Source organism: Orcinus orca, chromosome 1 (genome assembly GCF_937001465.1).
Source record: "Orcinus orca chromosome 1, mOrcOrc1.1, whole genome shotgun sequence".
In the NCBI taxonomy this organism is placed as follows: Eukaryota; Metazoa; Chordata; class Mammalia; order Artiodactyla; family Delphinidae; genus Orcinus; species Orcinus orca.
The window spans coordinates 27,387,709-27,409,573 of record NC_064559.1 but is presented as its reverse complement, the minus strand read 5'-3'; the positions used below and the strand labels follow the sequence as shown (position 1 = coordinate 27,409,573).

At 39.2% G+C, this 21,865-nt stretch overlaps 1 protein-coding gene and 1 pseudogene across 9 annotated transcripts in view; one reads left to right on the top strand and one right to left on the bottom strand.

Annotated features, from left to right (window-relative positions):
* KCNT2 (potassium sodium-activated channel subfamily T member 2) overlaps window positions 1–21,865 on the top strand; it is a 413,914-nt gene that overhangs the window by 52,501 nt on the left and 339,548 nt on the right. The gene's annotated exons all lie outside the window — the stretch shown is intronic.
* Window positions 2,517–3,553, bottom strand: LOC117198493 (39S ribosomal protein L11, mitochondrial-like; annotated as a pseudogene).

The following is a 21,865-nucleotide window of genomic DNA, read 5'->3' as shown; positions in this document are numbered from 1 at the left end:
AACATTGTGAAATGAGAGGAAATATGAAAAGAGGATCAATTTGGGTTAGTGTTTGTCATGTTTGTGCAATGCAACTTGATATTATTCACTGGGGTTATAAATTCTAGGTAGCAAAATCTCTAGTATCTAATTATGCCTTGCAGAACATCCAAGGAAGGTACTCTTTAACATATTCATTTTCATTATTGATAAAATTGAATTCAATTCAACAAGGGAGAGTTAAGGCCTGACCGTGAATTGTGGTCTGTGCTAAGCCTCTGAAAACAAAGAATAAGGTGTTCCCACCTTCATATATCTTAGAAAGGAGAGAAGGACAAATAAACAAGCAATTATTATATATCATACTACATAAAAATAAGTATGAGCAAATTGTGGAGCTAGCACAGGGGAAAAAGAATTATGTGACAATATTATGTGCATTAATACATAACAGCTATTATATTGTATTTAATCCTTTTAAAATTTATTGGTTTTGTATTCTTCACAACATGTATGGAAAGGTAAACCAATCTCATGTTGCATTTTATAGGCAGAAACTCAACTAAAGATAATTTATTTTTTTATTTTTTTCTTCTATTTTTTTATTGAAGTATATTTCATTTACTATATCATGTTAGTTTCATGTGTACAGCATAGCAATTCAGTTATACATATGTATATATCTATTCTTCTTCAGATTCTCTTCCATTATAGGTTATTACAAGATATTAAGTAGAGTTCCCTGTGCTATAGTAGGTCCTTGTTGGTTACATATTTTATATATAGTAGTGTGTATATGTTAATCCCAACCTCTTAATTTATCCCTCCCCCACCCCACTCTCCCCTTTGGGAACCATAGGTTTGTTTTCTATGTCTGTGAGTCTGTTTCTTCAACTAAAGAGAATTTAAATGCCTGACACAATAGCAGAAAGTCTCTATTCTCTCTGTGGCAAATCCTGAAAATCCCAGCTAAGATACACTCAATAAAACAAGATGTCTGGAACTACTATAGTTTCAGGGTTGACTTTAGACTCCAGGATATATCTGTTTTCTCCATGGCTTCCATTGACATGTGTTACTCTTATCTCTGTGTCCTGGAGCTTGTCCCCTTGGTCCCTGAATGGCTCCTCTGGTTCCAGTGACAAAGTCAAGAGGTAGAGAAAAGAATTGTCCTTGTATTAAGCCCTTCTTTAAAGTGAGAAAAGCGTTGCCAGAGGCATCCTGACAGATATGCTCTCATGTGCTGTGGGCTGGAGTTGCTTTGTGCTGTGCCCAAACCAAACCATGGCCAGAGCAATGAGACCTCGGGGGCTGGAGGCGGACCCAGCCTCCTCTGAAGAACTTTGCCACTTCAAGGTGTGCAAAAATCAGGTTTGTTTATGGGAAAAAAAATGTATGTGTGTGTTGGTGGGTGGGTGAGGAGGGATGGAGGTTAGGCAAGTGATATGGCTATTGGGGTAGGGAACCCATAATTCCAATTCTAAGTGTAATTCTAACTCTAGGTGTAATTCTTTTTTTTTTTTTTTTTTTTTGCGGTACACGGGCCTCTCACTGTTGTGCTCTCCCGTTGTGGAGCACAGGCTCCGGACACGCAGGCTCAGCGGCCATGGCTCACGGGCCCAGCCGCTCCGCGGCATGTGGGATCTTCCCGGACCGGGGCACGAACCCGTGTCCCCTGCATCGTCAGGCGGACTCTCAACCACTGCGCCACCAGTGAAGCCCTAAGTGTAATTCTTTAACTGTTTGATTGTTTGCCTTCATTTCTGAGCAGTTCTCAGAGGAAATCGTAATCTCAGCAGGTATCCTAAGTCTTCTCTTGATAAACAGAATGGTCCAATATGGGAAGGTTCTTAAATTCCCTTATGAAAATTATAACGTTATAAGCACTTCCCTGGCGGTCCAGGGTTAAGACTCTGCACTTCCACTACAGGGGGCACGGGTTCGATCCCTGGTCCCGAACTAAGATACTACACGCTGCGCAGTGCGGCCAAAAGAACAAAACAAAACAAACAAAACAATTATAATGTTATAAACACTGCACTAACTTGTAACTGGACCCTTTGGAAAATTGCGAGCCACTGTAAATCATCCGTATGTTATGGTAGTTAACAGGTCTTGAGAGTGCAAAGCTTCTTTTCACAGAATCAACATTTAATCATATAGGTGTTGAGGAAGTTTTGGTATTTTTGGTGCTGATAGTAGATAATAAGGACGGGCATACAGATATATGGATAGATAGATCTATATCTATATCTATATATAATATAGATAAATGAGGTGTAGCTGAGGTGAATGCTTCCTTACTGCCAGGTGTTATTACTCAAAATATCAATTTAGAAGCAGGAAGTTTGTTTTATCTAAAATTTTAATGTAGACCAACCACACCAACCCCCCTCACTGAAAAGTCATTCTTTACCTGAAAAAGCACATCCTACATTATCTGGAAGAGCAGTAGAGAGACTGAAGGTCCTGCCAGGTTATGGGGAAACAGGTGGGCTGAACTCTGCCAGGGAGAGGTCAGGTTGATGTGACCTCCCTTCCTCCCCGCTGGCACCGCCTTCCCAACTGGCCCCCTTCAAAATCCTGGAGGGTGGGGGACAGGGGTCACTTCTTGGCAGCTTCTGCCTGGGCTGCCAAATCTGCCTCTTTCTGAGCAGCCAGGAACAGGGCTCGCTCCTTCTGGAAAGCTGCCAGCTCTTCAGAACGGAGGTCCTTCACCACACAAATGCCCAGGGAACGGGCAGATCCAATGACGGAGTGGACAACAGAGGATGGGGCACGTCCTGCAGGGCAAAGGCGTTATCCTGAGCTTTGACGCCGGCGATCTCCTACACGTGCTTCAGTGGCACCAGGCCTGCCACTTCTTTCCCTGTGTGTGGGGCCCCCTTCTCAATCCCAGAAGCTGCCTTCAGGAAGTAGGAAACAGTGGGTGGGCCAATTTTGATTTCAAATGCCCTGTCAGGCTTCACAAAAATCTTGGTAGGCAGAGAAACGCCTTCTTTGATGTCCTTGGTCTTCTCGTTGAACTCCTTACAGAACTGGTTGACAGAAATGCCTTGCTGACCCAGGACGGGGCCTGGCGGGGGCCCGGGCCGATGGTCCGGATCATGCTGCTGACCTCGGGCTTCCTGAGGGCCTGAGTGGCCTGGCTTAGCCTTGACATGATGAGGAGTTCCCGGCCTTAGTTCATTTCAGGTCTACAGCAAGGAGATGGGGGGAGGAGGGGGACAGGGACATCTTCTAAAACCTGGCCTGCATCCCAGTGACTACAGCACTTTATCTCTTTCTTGTAACAAGTCATCTGACAATTATAATATGTTCTGCTCATTAATAAATCTGGGGTCTGGCAGTAGCAGGCATCTCTTGATCACGTATGACAGGTGTGGAATTTTTATATAGTTCCTTTCTTAATTTTGCTGATCTGGCATATTTAAGATGAATTATGAGAAGGAGGGACCATAACTGATCAGGTAATGCTTGAAAAGTAGTCGTGCACTTAGCCTTATTCCTTTTAATATCTTCTTTAACATTTTGGTGATTTCCCAAAGTCTAGCGGGCCATGCTGTTTTTAAAACAACAGTGGCTACAAAAATGTTTTCTCTGGTATAGGAATGAGGAAAGCCAGAGGAAAGCCATTTCTTTTATTTAAAAAATGTCTTTTAGAAGGTTTGTAGGAGCACATCCTAGGTAATGCTTAGTAAAAATTGATTTAACTATTTATATGCCTAAAGCCTTCTTTTAATGAAATGACATGAATATGATAGGCTATCGATTCAATAACTGACACAATGAATAAAAGGGAAAGTTAGATATTTTCAAAACACCCATAGAGATCCAAGAATATCAGGGATATGCAGTGATAGCGAAATATAATGTGTCAATGAATATAATAAATGTCACAAACATACCTATTCATACTTTTATAAGGGAGGGGCAACTTCTTAGATTGAGAAGATGTGGCTGTTTTCAGAGAGGTTGTCTTTGGATTGTGTAGACACCCCAGTGATAGCTAGTTTTAGTTTTAGAACAGAAAAATGAGGCAAACTATTATGTTTAAACTTATTAGAAAACTCAGTTGATAATAGATCATTCAAATAATTTTATTCTTTTATTTAAAAAATCAAACTTTGGTCTTTAGTCCCAGTAATTTCTGGACTACAAATACTATGCTAAATAGTATTTTTTATAACATTTTTTAATATAGTTGGTACATTTTAATGTGTAAAATTGTTCAAGGAATACATAAAATACTTTGACTATTTGCATATCTATGTATACATATTGTTTATTTTATTTGTAGTGACTTTAATGGATGTTGTCTACATGAATGGAGTTTTACCAGAGAAGATAGGTTTTTTTGTTTTTTTAATTTAATTTATTTTTTATACAGCAGGTTCTTATTAGTTATCCCTTTTATACGTATTAGTGTATATATGTCTATCCCAACCTCCCAATTCATCACACCACCACCCCTACCCCGCCACTTTCCCCCCTTGGTGTCCATACATTAGTTCTCTACATCTGTGTCTCTATTTCTGTCCTGCAAAGTGGTTCATCTATACCATTTTTCTAGGTTCCACATAGATGCGTTAATATACAATATTTGTTTTTCCCTTTCTGACTTACTTCACTCTGTATGACAGTCTCTAGATCCATCACATCTCTACAGTGATCCAATTTTGTTCCTTTTTATGGCTGAGTAATATTCCATTGTATATATGTACCACTTCTTTATCCATTCATCTGTTGATGGGCATTTAGGTTGCTTCCATGAACTGGCTATTGTAAACAGTGCTGCAATGAACTTTGGGGTGCATGTGCCTTTATGAATTACAGCTTTCTCTGGGTATATGCCCAGTAGTGCGATTGCTGGGTCATATGGTAATTCTAGTTTTAGTTTTTTAAGGAACCTCCATATTGTTCTGCATAGTGGCTGTATCAGTTTACATTCACACCAACAGTGCAAGGAGGTTCCCTTTTCTCCACACCCTATCCAGCATTTGTTGTTTGTAGATTTTCTGATGATGCCCATTCTAACTGGTGTTAGGTGATACCTCATTGTAGTTTTGATTTGCATTTCTTTAATAATTAATGATGCTGAGCAGCTTTTCATGTGCTTCTTGGCCATCTGTATATCTTCTTTGGAGAAATGTCTATTTAGGTCTTTGGACCATTTTTGGATTGGGTTGTTTGTTTTCTTGATATTGAGCTGCATGAGCTGTTTATGTATTTTGGAGATTAATTCTTTGTCCGCTGATTCGTTTGCAAATATTTTCTCCCATTCTGAGGGTTGTCTTTTCGTCTTGTTTGTAGTTTCCTTTGCTTTGCAAAAGCTCTTAAGTTTCATTAGGTCCCATTTGTTTATTTTTGTTTTAATTTCCATCACTCTGGGAGGTGGATCAAAAAACGTCTTGCTGTGATTTATGTCAAAGAGTGTTCTTCCTATGTTTTCCTCTAAGAGTTTTATAGTGTGCAGTCTTACATTCAGGTCTCTAACCCATTTTGAGTTTATTTTTGTGTATGGTGTTAGGGAGTGTTCTAATTTCAATCTTTTTTTTTTTAACATCTTTATTGGAGTATAATTGCTTTACAATGGCGTGTCAGTTTCTGCTTTATAACAAAGTGAATCGGTTATACATATACATATGTCCCCATATCTCTTCCCTCTTGCATCTCCCTCCCTCCCACCCTCCCTATCCCACACCTCTAGGTGGTCACAGAGCACCGAGCTGATCTCCCTGGGCTATGCGGCTGCTTCCCACTAGCTATCTATTTTACAATTGGTAGTGTATATATGTCCATGCCACTCTCTCACTTTGTCCCAGCTTGCCCTTCCCCCTCCCCATATCCTCAAGTCCATTCTCTAGTAGGTCTGTGTGTTTATTCCCATCTTGCCCCGAGGTTCTTCATGACCATTTTTTTTTTTTTAGATTCCATATATATGTGTTAGCATAAGGTATTTGTTTTTCTCTTTCTGACATACTTCACTCTGTATGACAGACTCTAGGTCCATCCACCTCACTACAAATAACTCAGTTTTGTTTCTTTTTATGGCTGAGTAATATTCCATTGTATATATGTGCCACATCTTCTTTATCCATTCATCTGTCGATGGACGCTTAGGTGGCTTCCATGTCCTGACTATTGTAAATAGAGCTGCAATAAACATTTTGGTACATGCCTCTTTTTGAATTATGGTTTTCTCAGATTCAATTTTCTCAAATTCTAGTTTTAGTTTTTTAAGTAACTTCCATACTGTTCTCCATAGTGGCTGTATCAATGTACATTCCCACCAACAGTGCAAGGGGGTTCCCTTTTCTCCACACTCTCTCCAGCATTTATTGTTTGTAGATTTGTTTGTAGATAATGGCCATTCTGACTGGTGTGAGATGATATCTCATTGTAGTTTTGATTTGCATTTCTCTAATGATTAGTGATGTTGAGCATTCTTTCCCTTGGTTGTTGGCAGTCTGTATATCTTCTTTGGAGAAATGTCTATTTAGGTCTTCTGCCCATTTTTGGATTCGGTTGTTTGTTTTTTTGATATTGAGCTGAATGAGCTGCTTGTAAATTTTGGAGATTAATCCTTTGTCAGTTGCTTCATTTGCAAATATTTTCTCACATTCTGAGGGTTGTCTTTTGGTCTTGTTTATGGTTTCCTTTGCTGTGCAAAAGCTTTGAAGTTTCATTAGGTCCCATTTGTTTATTTTTGTTTTATTTCCATTTCTCTAGCAGGTGGGTCAAAAAGGATCTTGCTGTGATTTATGTCATAAAGTGTTCTGCGTATGTTGTCCTCTAAGAGTTTGATAGTGTCTGGCCTTACATTTAGGTCTTTAACTCATTTTGAGTTTATTTTTGTGTATGGTGTTCTAATTTCATTCTTTTACATGTAGCTGTCCAGTTTTCCCAGCACCACTTATTGAATAGAGTGTCTTGTCTCCATTGTATATACTTGCCTCCTTTGTCATAGATTAGTTGACCATAGGTGCATGGGTTTATCTCTGGGCTTTCTATCCTGTTTCATTTATCTATATTTCTCTTTTTGTGCCAGTACCATATTGTCTTGATTACTGTAGCTTTATAGTATACTCTGAAGTCGGGGAGTCTGATTCATCCAGCTCTGTTTTTTTCCTCAAAACTGCTTTGGCTATTCAGGGTCTTTTGTGTCTCCATACAAATTTTAAGATTTTTTTGTTCTAGTTCTGTAAAAAATGCCACTGGTAATTTGATAGGGAGTGCATTGAATCTGTAGATTGCTTTGGGTACTATAGTCATTTTCACAATATTGATTCTTCCAGTTGAAGAACATGGTATGTCTCTCCATCTGTTGGTATCATCATTAATTTCTTTCATCAGTGTCTTATAGTTCTCTGCAGACAGGTCTTTTGTCTCCTTAGGAAGATTTATTCCTAGGTATTTTATTATTTTGTTGCAGTGGTATATGGGAGCATTTCCTTAATTTCTCTCTCAGATTTTTCATCATTAGTATACAGGAATGCAAGGGATTTCTGTGCATTAATTTTGTATCCTGCAGCTTTACCAAATTCATTTATTAGCTCTAGTAGTTTTCTGGTAGCATCTTTAGGATGCTCTATGTATAGTATCATATCATTTGCAAAGAGTGACAGTTTTACTTCTTCTTTTCCAATTTATATTCCTTTTATTTCTTTTTCTTCTCTGATTGTCACGGCTAGGACTTCCAAAACTATTTTGAACAATAGTGGTGAGAGTGGAAATCCTTGTCTTGTTCCTGATCTTAGAGGAAATGCTTTCAGTTATTCACCATTGAGAATGATGTTTGCTGTGGGTTTGTTGTATATGGCCTTTATTATGTTGAAGAAGTTTCCCTCTATTCCACTTTCTGGAGAGTTTTCATCATAAATCGGTGTTGAATTTTGTCAAAAGCTTTTTCTGCATCTATTAAGATGACCATATGGTTTTTATTCTTTAATTTGTTAATACGGTGTATCACATTGTTTTGCGTATATTGAAGAATCCTTGCATCCCTGGGGTAAATCCCACTTGATCATGGTGTATGATCCTTTTGATGTGTTGTTGGATTCTGCTTGCTAGTCTTTTGTTGAGGAATTTCGCATCTATATTCATCAGTGATATTGGGCTGTAATTTTCTGTTTTTTGTAGTATCTTTGTCTGCTTTTGGTATCAGGGTGATGGTGGCCTCATAGAATGAGTTTGGGAGTTTTCCTTCCCCTGCAATTTTTTGGAAGAGTTTGAGAAGGATGGGTGTTAGCTCTTCTTTAAATGTTTGGTAGAATTCACCTGTGAAGCCATCTGGTCCTGGACTTTTGTTTGTTGGAAGATTTTTAATCACAGTTTCAATTTCATTACTTGTGATTGGTCTGTTCATATTTTCTATTTCTTCCTGGTTCAGTCTTGGAAGGTTATACCTTTCTAAGAATTTGTCCATTTCTTCCAGGTTGTCCATTTTATTGGCATAGAGTTGCTTTGTATTTCTGCACTGTCTGATTTAACTTCTCCTTTTTCATTTCTAATTTTATTGATTTGAGTCCTCTCCCTCTTTTTCTTGATGAGTCTGGCTAATGGTTTATCAATTTTGTTTATCTTCTCAAAGAACCAGCTTTTAGTTTTATTGATCTGTGCTATTGTTTTCTTTGTTTCTATTTCATTTATTTCTGGTCTGATCTTTATGATTTCTTTCCTTCTGCTAACTTTGGGTTTTGTTTGTTCTTCTTTCTCTAGTTCCTTTAGGTGTAAGTTTAGGTTGTTTATTTGAGATTTTTCTTGTTTCTTGAGGTAGACTTGTATAGCTATAAACTTCCTTCTTAGAACTGCTTTTGCTGCATCCCATAGGTTTTGGATCATCGTGTTTTCATTGTCATTTGTCTCTAGGTATTCTTTGGTTTCCTCTTTGATTTCTTCAGTGTTCTCTTGGTTATTTCGTAACGTATTGTTTAGCCTCCATGTGTTTGTGTTTTTATGTTTTTTTTCCTGTAATTGATTTTTAATCTCATTGAGTTGTGATCAGAAAAGATGCTTGATATGATTTCAATTTTCTTAAATTCACTGAGGCTTGATTTGTGTCCCACGATGTGATCTATCCTGGAGAATGTTCCATGCGCACTTGAGAAGAAAGTGTAATCTGCTGTTTTTGGATGGAATGTCCTATAAATATCAATCAAATCTATCTGGTCTGTTGTGTCATTTAAAGCTTGTGTTTCCTTAGTAATTTTCTGTTTGGGTGATCTGTCCATTGGTGTAAGTGAGTTGTGAAGTCCCCCACTATTGTTGTGTTACTGTCGATTTCCTCTTTTTGAGCTGTTAGCAGTTGCCTTATGTATTGATGTGCTCCTATGTTGGGTGCATATATATTTATAATTGTTATATCTTCTTCTTGAATTGATTCATTTTCATTATGTAGTGTCCTTCCTTGTCTCTTGTAACATTCTTTATTTTAAAGTCTATTTTATCTGATGTGAGTATTGCTACTCCAGCTTTCTTTTGATTTCCATTTGCATGGAATATCTTTTTCCATCCCTTCACTTTCAGTCTGTATGTGTCCCTAGGTGTGAAGTGGGTCTCTTGTAGACAGCATATAGATGGGTCTTGTTTTTGTATCCATTCAGCAAGCCTGTGTCTTTTGGTTGGAGCATTTAATCCATTCATGTTTAAGGTAATTATTGATACGTATGTTCCTATTACCATTTTCTTAATTGTTTTGGGTTTGTTTTTGTAGGTCCTTTTCTTCTCTTGTGTTTCCCACTTAGAGAAGTCCCTTTAGCATTTGTTGTAGAGTGGTTTGGTGGTGCTGAATTCTCTTAGCTTTTGCTTGTCTGTAGAGCGTTTGGTTTCTCCGTCAAATCTGAATGAGACCCTTGCTGGGTAGAGTAATATTGGTTGTAGGTTTTTCCCTTTCATCACTTTAAATATATCATGCCACTCCCTTCTGGCTTTAGAGTTTCTGCTGAGAAATCAGCTGTTAACCTTATGGGAGTTCCCTTCTATATTATTTGTTGTTTTTTCCTTGTTGCTTTCAATAAGTTTTCTTTGTCCTTATTTTTTGTCAATTTGATTACTATGTGTCTTGGCGTGTTTCTCCTTGGGTTTATCCTGCCTGGGACTCTGCACTTCCTGGACTTGGGTGGCTATTTCCTTTCCCATGTTAGGGAAGTTTTCGACTGTTATCTCTTCAAATATTTTCTTGGTTCCTTTCTCCCTCTCTTCTCCTTCTGTGACCCCTATAATGCAAATGTTGTTGCATTTAATGTTTTCCCAGAGGTCTCTTAGGCTGTCTTCTTTTCTTTTCATTCTTTTTTCTTTATTCTGTTCCGCAGCAGTGAATTCCACCATTCTGTCTTCCACATCACTTATCCGTTCTTCTGCCTCAGTTATTCTGCTATTGATTCCTTCTAGTGTATTTTTCATTTCAGATATTGTATTGTTCATCTCTGTTTTTGTATTGTTCATCTCTGTTTGTTCTTTAATTCTTCTAGGTCTTTATTAAACATTTCTTGCATCTTTTCGATCTTTGCCTCCATTCTTTTTCTGAGGTCCTGGATCATCTTCACTATCATTATTCTGCATTCCTTTTCTTGAAGGTTGCCTATCTCCACTTCATTTAGTTTTTTTTTCTGGGGTTTTATCTTGTTCCTTCATCTGGTACATAGCCCGTGCCTTTTCATCTTGTCTGTCTTTCTGTGAATATGGTTTTTGTTCCACAGGCTGCAGGATTGTAGTTCTTCTTACTTCTGCTGTCTGTCCTCTCAAAGAAACAGTTTTGTCAACTGCTATTTTCACTTAACATATTGTTAAGTAGATCTAATTAAATCTGTTAAGTGAAGTGTATCTTTAAGTAGATTCCTGAAATGAGATTATTTATGATTGTGTAATATTCCATGATATGAGTGATCATATTTATCTAATTCATATTGTTATTAGGCTGTAGGTTGCTTTCATGCTATTTCACATTCTTGTCTCTAAATATTTGTAAGCATTTCTAAGGCCTTGCTGATGATTTTCCTAAAATAAATTCCTAAATGTGGTATTACCATGTCAATTTTAAAGCTTTTAACGTGTATTTCCATACTGTACTCTAGAAATATGTTTCAGTTTCTAGATACAGTAATTATTAATTGGTGCCCATAACTATGCAGATTTTAGATCATTGTAAAAAAGAAGTTTATAACGTGGTTGCCTAGGGAGTGCTATATTAGTCTTTTCTACATTCCTTGGGTATCATCCTTGTCTCATCATATATATTTACTTTCCTTATGTATTTTCCTTATATCATTATACATGCATATCATTGGCAAAACAAAAGCAAAGAAGAAAAAGCAAGGAAATTGACACGTCAGTGCATGTTTTAGCAATAACAATAAAAGCTACTGCTTTTATGAAATTTCAAAATGCTTACAATAAGATAATGTTTTTGCTTGCTAGTAAAATCTCTATTTTGCTCTGTGCTGGTAGCAACAAAAAGAAAGGGAAAAGATGAACCAATCACACATAGACCTTGACTGCTAGGAAAAGCTAATGATGTAAATGAATAATAGTCAGGTTTTTATTATTTCAAGTAAATCATCACATTTATGGCATACTACTCCCAAGACAATAGGGCAGCAGCTTTTTGTTTTAAATGTTTTATTTTTTTTCCTGTTTTTTGTTTTCCTGCATATTTCATCCCCATTCAAATACTATTTAATTCACATTCACATTGAACTATAAAAGCTGAGATATTCAAAAGCCAATCACTCTTGGGAATTCCCTGGCGGTCCAGTGGTTAGGACTCCATGCTTCCACTGCCAGTGGCCCTGGTTCAATCCCTGGTTGGGGATCTAAGGTCCCGCATGCCTCGTGGCATGGCCAAGAAAAGAACAAAAAAGCCACTCAGTCTTGAAATAGTACTTAGTAACTGTGTGGTCTTGGGCAATTATTTAATCTCTGTAGTATTAGAGTCCTCAACTATAAAATGAGGGTAGTAATCTTACTGCCTTTGGGAGTGAGATAAAGTAGCTTTGAAAAAAGTTGAATCTTGATAGTGAAAGTTTATTGCTGTTTTTTGTTTCCTAGGTTTTGAGTCTATTTTAACAAAATATGGTGATTGTGCTTTGGAGAGTCAAGCTCCAAGGTGAGGAATTCTTTCTTTCATTAGTCACAGACGACGAGACTTTTGTTCTTCCATGAGCACTTATTAAATACTGCAGTTAAGAGATCAAGGGAAGGACCTGTGAAAAATATATAGTTTGTTATGGTGAGATATAGTGGAAGAAATTGTAAACTCTACTACTTACTGGTTAAAAATTTTTTTTTCCTCAATTTTTATTTTAGTAGCTGTCTTGACTATTTTCCTCTGGCTGTATATTTCTCTCCACTTGTCTTCCTAGAAACTTAAGCAGAATTCCATTATAGACTCTTGAAGCCAAGTAATTTCACCCTAAGTCCCAAGGTTCCTATTCTAGCAAAGCCTATCAATTTACTATTAACAAAAAATTCAGTTAGGGAAAAAAGGCAGGATTTTCCTTTTGACAACAGTATTTCTAGTCACGGCAATGTTTGGTGATATACTTTCCTGGGAATATGTTCATTCATCTGTATTCTCTTTGTCTTATCCCCACACTCTGCTGATTTAATTGTGCAGACACTGTCCTCTCTGCTAACCCTACTTTCTTTGGAATCTTCTGGAATTCCTGCACCATCATAAATACATTTTCTTACACACTCAGTACTTTTCAAAGAGAGTCCACTGCATCTGCTTATTTTATTTTATTTTTAAAAATTTTTATTGGAGTGCAGTTGATTTACAATGTTTTGTTAGTTTCCCATGTACAGCAAAGTGAATCAGTTATACGTATACATATATCTACTCTTTTTTAGATTTCCCAAATAGGCCATTACAGAGTATTGAGAAGAGTTCCCTGTGCTATACAGCAGCTTCTTATTAGTTATCCATTTTATATATAGTAGTGTGTATATGTCAATCCCAGTCTCCCAGTTTATCCCTCCCCCCTCTTATCCCCTGGTAACCATAAGTTTGTTTTCTACATCCGTGACTCTACTTCTGTTTTGTAAGTAATTCATTTGTACCCTTTTTTTTAGATTCTACATATAATCGATATCATATGATATTTGTCTTTTTGTGTCTTACTTCACTCAATATCTAGGTCCATCCATGATGCTGCATCTGCTTATTTTAAATCTTTTTCTAAAAAAATAAATTTATTTATTTATTGGCTGCGTTGGGTCTTCGCTGTTGCGTGCGGGCTTTCTCTAGTTGCAGCAAGTGGGGGCTGCTCTTCCTTGCGGTGCGCGGCTTCTCATTGCGATGGCTTCTCTTGTTGCGGAGCACGGGCTTGAGGCGCGCGAGCTTCAGTAGTTGTGGCACGTGGGCTCAGTAGTTGTGACTTGCGGGCTCTAGAGCACGGGCTCAGTAGCTGTGGTGCACAGGCTTACTTGCTTCGCGGCATGTGGGATCTTCCCAGACCAGGGCTCGAACCCGTGTCCCCTGCATTGGCAGGCGGATTCTTAACCACTGTGCCACCAGGGAAGAGAGTCCACTGCATCTGCTTATTTTAATAGGAACCAAGCTGTAACGTGAACATCTTTTCCATGAAAACTGCCCATTTTCATGCTGTTCCCCACATACCACAGGTCTGGGGGTGTGTTGCTGACCTTATAAATTATAGACTGTTACATCTCCATATCTTTGAGGTGCATTTTTTTTATTATGACCTTTGTTTTTTCCTCGTCGCTGTGTTCTCCCAGCTTTTTAGTGGTTCTTTCATAGTCATGGAGGGTACGGGTACAGCTTCCATATTTTCTTCTCATCCCAGATTCTGCTGTTCCCCTTTTCAGGTTCCTTACCTTAGTGAACGACCCTTTCTGGATCTTGCCTCTATGGTTCCTTTATTTTGATGACTTTCACGTCCAGCTTTCTTCTGCATCCTCTTATAAGGCTGGACCCCCCTGTGACCAGAATTGCTTTACTTCTGAGAACATACCCTGCAACCTCCCACTGTATGACTTCTTGACCTTGCAGCCCTCATGTCTTCACTGGCACCAAACTGATTCACTTTCACCTGTCAGCAAGAGCTTCAGTCCCTTTCCACTTTACTTCCAGGATTCTCGCCATTCATTTCTAGCCTCTGGTTTTCTTTTCTGCCTCTTATTTACCCTCCACTTCCTGTACTTCTTGTTGTCTTACTGCTCCACTGACACTTCTGTTAGAGTTTCTGATCATCTTTATTATGCCAGATCCAATGAACAGTTTTCTCTGATTCTCCTCTTCTTCTTTCTTGATACCTCTCTCTCTCTCTCTCTCTCTCTTTTTTTTTTAAAATTTTTTTTTGGGGGCAGCACCACGCCGCGACTTGTGGGATCTTAGTTCCCTGACCAGGGATTGAACCTGGGCCCTGGCAGTGAAAGCACAGTATCCTAACCACTGGACCGCTAGGGAATTCCCAAAACCTCCTTCTCTTGATTTCTACAACATCATTCTCCTTTAGTTTATGTCCTGTACGTTCCTTCTTAGTTCTCCTTTATAGGTTTTCCTTTCTTTTACTTACTCCTAAAAATTATGGTTTACCAAGGGCCCTTTCTTGGTGTTTTGCTCTCTTCACTTCTTACCTCTTTCTAGTCCATTTCACTCAAATTTTAGTAACTGTAATGATGTATTGATGATTTCCAAATCTCTATATTTGTCTTGCTCCTCTATGTAAATTTATATATACCTAAAATTATATTTACCTTTTCCCACTGAGCGTCTTTGCATAGCTGACGTTCAAGAGATGCCTCAGTGTAGAATGTACAAAATTAATTTTATCTCTTTACAACTATCTCTTCTCTGATATTTTGTTTTAGGGGAATGGTAGCAACACACAACCAGTTGCCCAAACCCGGAGCATGAAATTCTAACTAAACCTTCTTTGGTAAGGCAGCTTGCACAGTTTGCCCTCTGTCCTTCTACCTAATTCCCCAAATCCTCTCAAATCTCAGCTTCCCTTTTGCAAATTCACTTTGCCTGTTTGCATAAAAAGGAAAGGAACTCTTTTTGTTTAATACCGAAGGTGCCCACATTAGCCATTGCATTTTTGTTGTTGGTGGTGGTTTTTATTAAAGTGAAGTATAGTTGATTTACAATTTTGTGCTAGTTTCAGGTGTACCTTAAAGTGACTTAGTTATAATTTTCAGGTCATTACAAAATATTGAATGTAGCTCCCTGTACTATATTGTAGATCCTTGTTACTTACCTATTTTATGTTATAGTAGTGTCTGTTAATCCCATACTCCTAATGTATCTCTGCCTCTCTCCCTCTCCCCTTTGGTAACCATAAATTTGTTTTCTATGTCTGTGAGTCTGTTTCTGTTTTGTAAATAGATTCATTTGTATTCTTTTTTAGATTCCACATATAAGTGATATCATGTAATATTTGTCTCTCCTTTTCTGACTTACTTCACTCAGTATGGCAATCTCTAGGTCCATTCATGTAGCTGCAAATGGCATTATTTTGTTCCTTTTTATGACTGAATAATATTCCATTGTATATATGCCACATCTTCTTAAACCAGTTGTCTGTTGATGGTCACTTGGGTTGTTTCTATGTCTTGGCTATTGTATATAGTGCTGCTATGAACATTGGGGTGTAAGACCTTGCATTTTTAACCCATGACAATAATTATACATTATCAGAAGTTATAATTTATTTCTTACTATATTGAGTCTAAAGAGAGAGCTTAAAATGTCAGATAGGGTGATGTGCCTTTTCCTTGCGTTTTCCCACCAGATTTCCTCCCTCACATTTTTAAAAGTTTAAGGTAACATACAAATTTAAAGTAATAAATAGATAAATAGGTAAAAGAATGTGGTGCCTTTGTGAGCATATGGATTTGGGAAGTTACAAAAATGAAATACTTAGGAAAAATATCTCCTGCTTCCTACTCCCTAAATATGTAAAAACAATTTTTCTATTATATAAAAATGTGAAGCACTGCAACCTAATCTATATTTTCTTGCCACAGATTAGCATTTATGTGATCTTTTTTTTTTTTTGCGGTACGCGGGCCTCTCACTGTTGTGGCCTCTCCCGTTGTGGAGCACAGGCTCCGGACTCACAGGCTTAGCAGCCATGGCTCACGGGCCCAGCCGCTCCGCAGCATGTGGGATCTTCCCGGACTGGGGCACGAACCCGTGTCCCCTGCATTGGCAGGCAGACTCTCAACCACTGCACCACCAGGGAAGCCCCATTTATATGATCTTATACTAAGCCTTTGTGATATTAATAGCTAAAAATGCTAAAAAGATTGTATTCCATATAGACTGATGTTTAAAGTTTAATCTGTTGTAAAATCTTGCTTGTTTTGTAAATAGCTGTAGTTGCTGTAATTCCTTGAGAATAAATGACCTGGTTTTGAAAAAGTGTTTTTATCAAAATACATGTACATTGTTCAAAAAGTCAGCAGTTATCCTAAGGCTTAGAATAAGAAAACAAGACCAACAGAAACAGTTGGCCCGGGACTTCCCTGGTGGCGCAGTGGTTAAGAATCCGCTTGCCAATGCAGGGGACACGGGTTCGAGTCCTGGTCCAGGAAGATCCCACATGCCACGGAGCAACTAAGCCCGTGCGCCACAGCTACTGAGCCTGCGTTCTAGAGCCCACGAGCCACAACTACTGAGCCTGCGCACCCAGAACCCATGCTCTGTCCGCAGCAAGAGACGCCACCACGATGAGAAGCCCACGCGCCTAGAGCCTGCACACCACAATGAAGAGTAGCCCCCACTGGCCGCAACTAGAGAAAGCCCGCGGGAAGCAACAAAGACCCAACGCAGCCACAAATAAATAAATAAATTTATTAAAACCAAACATTTGGCTCCTGCCAACATGTTATCAACATGTTAAAACAACATGGTTTACCTTTCAGACAGAAACACTTTTCAGTCTTTTACCTGTTTCTTCTATAGAGTTTTTAACTCACTGTAGTATATTTCTTAGTTTTTTAGTCTCTGGCAGTATTTGTTGACTTCCTTCTGTAGAAGATGAGGAGTTAGAAGTCCGCTTACACCACCACCACACACACCTTCCGTTCCCCATCTCCCCACTATAGTCCTGCTTGCTTAGGGGATGCCAAGGATGTATATTTTACGACTACTGAAATATTGCTCAGAGCTGAGTAATGTATTATGATTAACTTTTTCTTATTCAGATTTTTTGCTTCTTAGGAATTTAATCAGTTTCATTTTTGGGGTTTGTTGGTTTGTTTGCCTAGTTTTCCCGCAATACTCTAACAGAACTATATATAAAGGCTTTCTCAGTGTGGTCAGACACATCAGGGATTGTATCAGTCAGGATGGTTCAGGTTGTGCTAAGGTCAGAAAGAGCCTCAAATCCTCACTTGTTCTCTGTGGAGCTACTCAGGTACCCCTTGCCCTCCCACTGAACCATCTTCATGCTTCATTCTGGACTCAAATCTTTCGGCTTCTTTTCTCTCTGTTGATCTGGGACCTCAGTTCATCATTACTCCATCATCTTGGGGATTGTCCTCATTTTCTCATATTGGAGTCTCCTATTTTCTAAGTTTGTTTACTCCTTTCTGTTGGTGGAATACATCTTCCAGAAGCTTCCTGAGAAAGGGTTTTTAAAAGGAAAGATTTTGAGCTGGGACATGTCTAAAAATATTGCTCTTCTACCATTACATGTGACTAAATACAAAATTTATTTTGGAAAATTATTTCCTTTTAGAATTTGGAAGGAACTGTTCCACTGTCTGTTATTTTCCTGTGCTGCTGCTGAGAACCCCATGATCATTTGAGTGACTCGCTTCTAGGTATTGAAAACTTTCATCTCCATTCTTCTGATAGTTCATGATGATGTACCTCGGGGCAGGTCTTTTTATTATTACATTTAATTAATTTAGTAGTGAATGACCAAAAATTAACTGGAAGCTCTATGAATGGATGGGATTTGTTGCCTGTGGACTTTACTGGGGATGATACGGAGAGGAGCTGACTGTTTCTTTGTCATTTTCCCCTTCCCCCGCCCCCATCTGTAGTTCTTACCTCTTGGGCTAGTTTGTCCAGATTTGAATCCTCTAAATCTTGGAAAAAAAGTCATTTATACATTAACTTACAATAGCAGCCTTTAGCATAAGCCCCCTGTCTTGGACAGTGCCACCTCCCTTCCCACTTTCTGTTCTCCCTGGTCTACCCTGGTCCACCCTGGTGTAACCTCTTTCATCGTCCGGTGTTCTGGGGGTCAGGGAATGATATTTGCCTAATTGTGTGTGATGGAACAGGGGATGTTGGTACTAATAGACCTTTTATCCACTCTGTTTTCTCACCAGCCCTTCCTCTACTCCCAAGGTTCCCACTTCCCAATAACTTGGTCTTTCCAGGTACAAAGGTGCTTCTTGTCCTTCTGTGTTATCTAACATCTGTGTCAATTCTGGAGCAGTTTCAGTTGACTCGTTTTTCTGCTAATGATGGAGTCTGTAATGACTACTCATTTCTAAATTTTGCTTACAAATGAAAACTTTTTCTAATATCAATCTCTGTGCCTTGAGCTCTGTTCTCTTCCATCAGTGATCTAGGACAGCAAATAAGTAATATATAGCATTAAGTAAAATCTTACAACATCCTGAAAGCAGTGCAGATTACATTTCTCATGGCTTGTTGTCCTTTTTTCCTAGTGAGAAAAGTATCCACAAACTGTAAAATAGCACATGTGAGAAGGAAACAAAGAACTTGAATTTCAAAGGATTGTATTTTCTGGTTTCTTTGCATTTTTTTTGTGGTACGCGGGCCTCTCACTGTTGTGGCCTCTCCCGTTGCGGAGCACAGGCTCTGGACGCGCAGGCTCAGCGGCCATGGCTCACGGGCCCAGCCGCTCCGCGGCATGTGGGATCCTCCCGGACCGGGGCACAAACCCATGTCACCTGCATCGGCAGGGGGACTCTCAACCACTGCGCCACCAGGGAAGCCCTCCTAGTGATTTTTGTATTGGATTCCAAACATTGTGAATTCTGTCCTTTGAGACAGATATTTTATATTTCTGTAAATATTCCGAGCTTTATTTTGGAATGCTGTTATTTGGAAACTGTTTGATCCTTTCAGGTCTTGCTTTTGAAATTTGTCAGGCAGCCCCAGAGCAGTGCTCAGACTAAGGTTTATTATTTCCCACTACTGAGGCAAGACCCTTTGAGTCCTCTAGCCCTGGGCATCCTGAGTTTCTGCAGGCTATTTGGTGTAAGCCTGGGTACAGTTCCTGAGCCTGTGTTCTTTGCCAGGCACTGTTACTGCTGGTTCTTTCCCAGCCTTAGTTTCCTGGCATGCATGTGATAATCAGCAGTCAGCTGAGTACTGGAGAATGTCTGCTTATCTCCAGAGTTTTTTCCCTGTGCAGCCCTCTCCTCTCTGGTACTGAATCCTGTGATTTCTGGCTGCCTTGGTTTTTCCAGACACTTAGCTCTGTCTTCTCAGTTCAGAGGCTGCCAGGCTCCATCTGGATCTTACTGTCTGTGAGCAACTTTCTCAAAGCAGTTACAGTAAACCGAAGCAACTGTAGGGCTCACCTCGTTTGTTTCTCATCTTTCCGGGAATACCATCCTCTGTTGCCTGAGGTTCATTGCCTTGAAATTGTGTGTGTGTGTGTGTGTGGTCAGTCTTTTTGTTGTTTCTGGGGTGTGTGTGTGTGGATCTGGTGTCTGTTACTATATCTAGGCCAGTAGAAGCTACAGGATAGATGTTGTTTTTTTTGTTGTTTTTGGTTTTTTTTTTTTGCGGTTCGCGGGCCTCTCACTGTTGTGACCTCTCCCGTCACGGAGCACAGGCTCCGGACGCGCAGGGTCAACGGCCATGGCTCACAGGCCCAGCCGCTCCGCGGCATGTGGGATCTTCCCGCACCGGGGCACGAACCTGCATCCCCTGCATCGGCAGGCGGACTCTCAACCACTGCACCACCAGGGAAGCCCTGCTGTATTTCATAAAATAAAAATTAGGTATTATTTTCTCTTTTCTCCAGATTAGATAACAAAACTATTAATAACTGATTCTCAGCAAAACTAAATGATTTTCTCAGGACCATGTAACTATGATAGAGCTGGGATTCAAACCCAGGCCCACTCTACCGTACTATTCTATCGCTACCCAATTTTGTGTACTTAGTCGAGTTTTCTTTATCTTAGAAATGTCAGTCTATTTCTTTCTCTCTTTATCTCAAGAAATTTCAAGTACCTGCCTGTCAGGTACTATTATAAAGGAAACCATGCTATAAAGGCATTTACAGTAGCTGGGAAGGTAAATAAGAGTTCCATGTAGCATGGTGTGATCAACTTGCAGGTGTCGTGAGAGCACAAGGAAAGGAAGGACCAGGGGAGGATCTGAAGTGGACCAGTTGCTTGAGTGAGTCCAACAGGTCAGTGTGGTAGGAACCTGCAGAAGGAATAAAATGTGCAAAGGTGCAGAACCACGAGAGAGCATGGTGAACATAAGGAACTGGCGAGCCAGGGGCTGGAGAATGCCAGGAGATAACATTGTGAAGGTAGGGAGCTTTCTGATCATGAAAGCACTCCATGCCTCTCTCAAATTTTTAGAGTTTTTTGGCTGATGGAGGAGGGAGACTACTGAATAATTTTAAACCACGAAGTGACCTGCTGGGAATCCAGTTTTGGATCTTTCTCCTCTGCGTGTACTAAAGGTTAGCTTTGCTTTAGTGAAGATTTGGATGATTAAGTCTGGCTGTGACACAAGATATATGCAAAATGGATATAATTTCTGGTTCAAATTTCTGTTGGGAAAGTTCTTTACAGTCAATGAATTATTTCTTAGAGATAAAAGCACATTGCCTAACTGTGTCATTACATTTTGAGATTTTAATGGGTAATTTTTTGCCCTGGTAAGAGTGTGTATGTAGGTGGATGTGTGTGCACATACACGTGTATTTATGTATATGGTTTTATGCTGTATTATATATGTTATCATTAGAAGTATGATGTATGGCAAAACAAAGCAAAAGAGAGGAGCTTCCTAGGGGAGAGCATTCCTAGTTTGTGTTGAAGATTCAGACACCCCAGATCTTTAAAAATCTGACATAAGTACATATAGATATTCCCTCATTGATTAAAGAATGGTTTCACTCATTCAGTGAACATTGTTGAGTCTTCACGATGTGGCAGGCACTCAAGTCAGGACTGTGGATACAGTGATGAATGATATAGTCCCTAGCCCTCTCAAGTGGGATTAACATGTATTTCAGCAGCTGTAATTATGATAAATGTTGTGATAAAATTTGTATATAAAGGAAGTTATTCAGACCGGGATAAGCTTGTCAAAGTATCAAATTGGTGTAGATAATAGAAATTACCAAAAGCACTGGCTTAATTATGTAATACTCAAACATGACACCTCCACCTTAGTGCCTCACAGAGGTGTCAGTGTCCTGTAAAAAATGAATTTGGAAATAGTGAGGTTCAAGAAACAGTTTACACGTTCATGGATCAGAAGACTCAATATAGTAAAGATGTCATTTCTCCCTAAATTTATCTGTTGGGTTAAGACAATTTCTATCATCATTTCAGCAAGGTTTTTTTGTAGACATAGATGAATTCCAAAATTTTTATGGAACGGTAAAGTCTCTAGAACAGCCAAAACAGTTTTGTGGGAGGAATAATAATGTGGAAATAATCGGTCTTCTCAATGTTAAGGCTTACTGTATAGGCACAGTATTCAAGACGCTGTGGTCCTAGAGGAAGGACGCACAGAGCTGGACAGAACTGGATAGAGAACCCAGAAGTGCACCCATACAAATACGTCCAATTAATTTTTAACAAAGGAGCACAAGCAGTTCAATGGAGGAAGAATAACCTTTTCAAAAAACACTGCTGGAGCAATTGGACCTCCGTAGCTAAAAAAATGAACCTG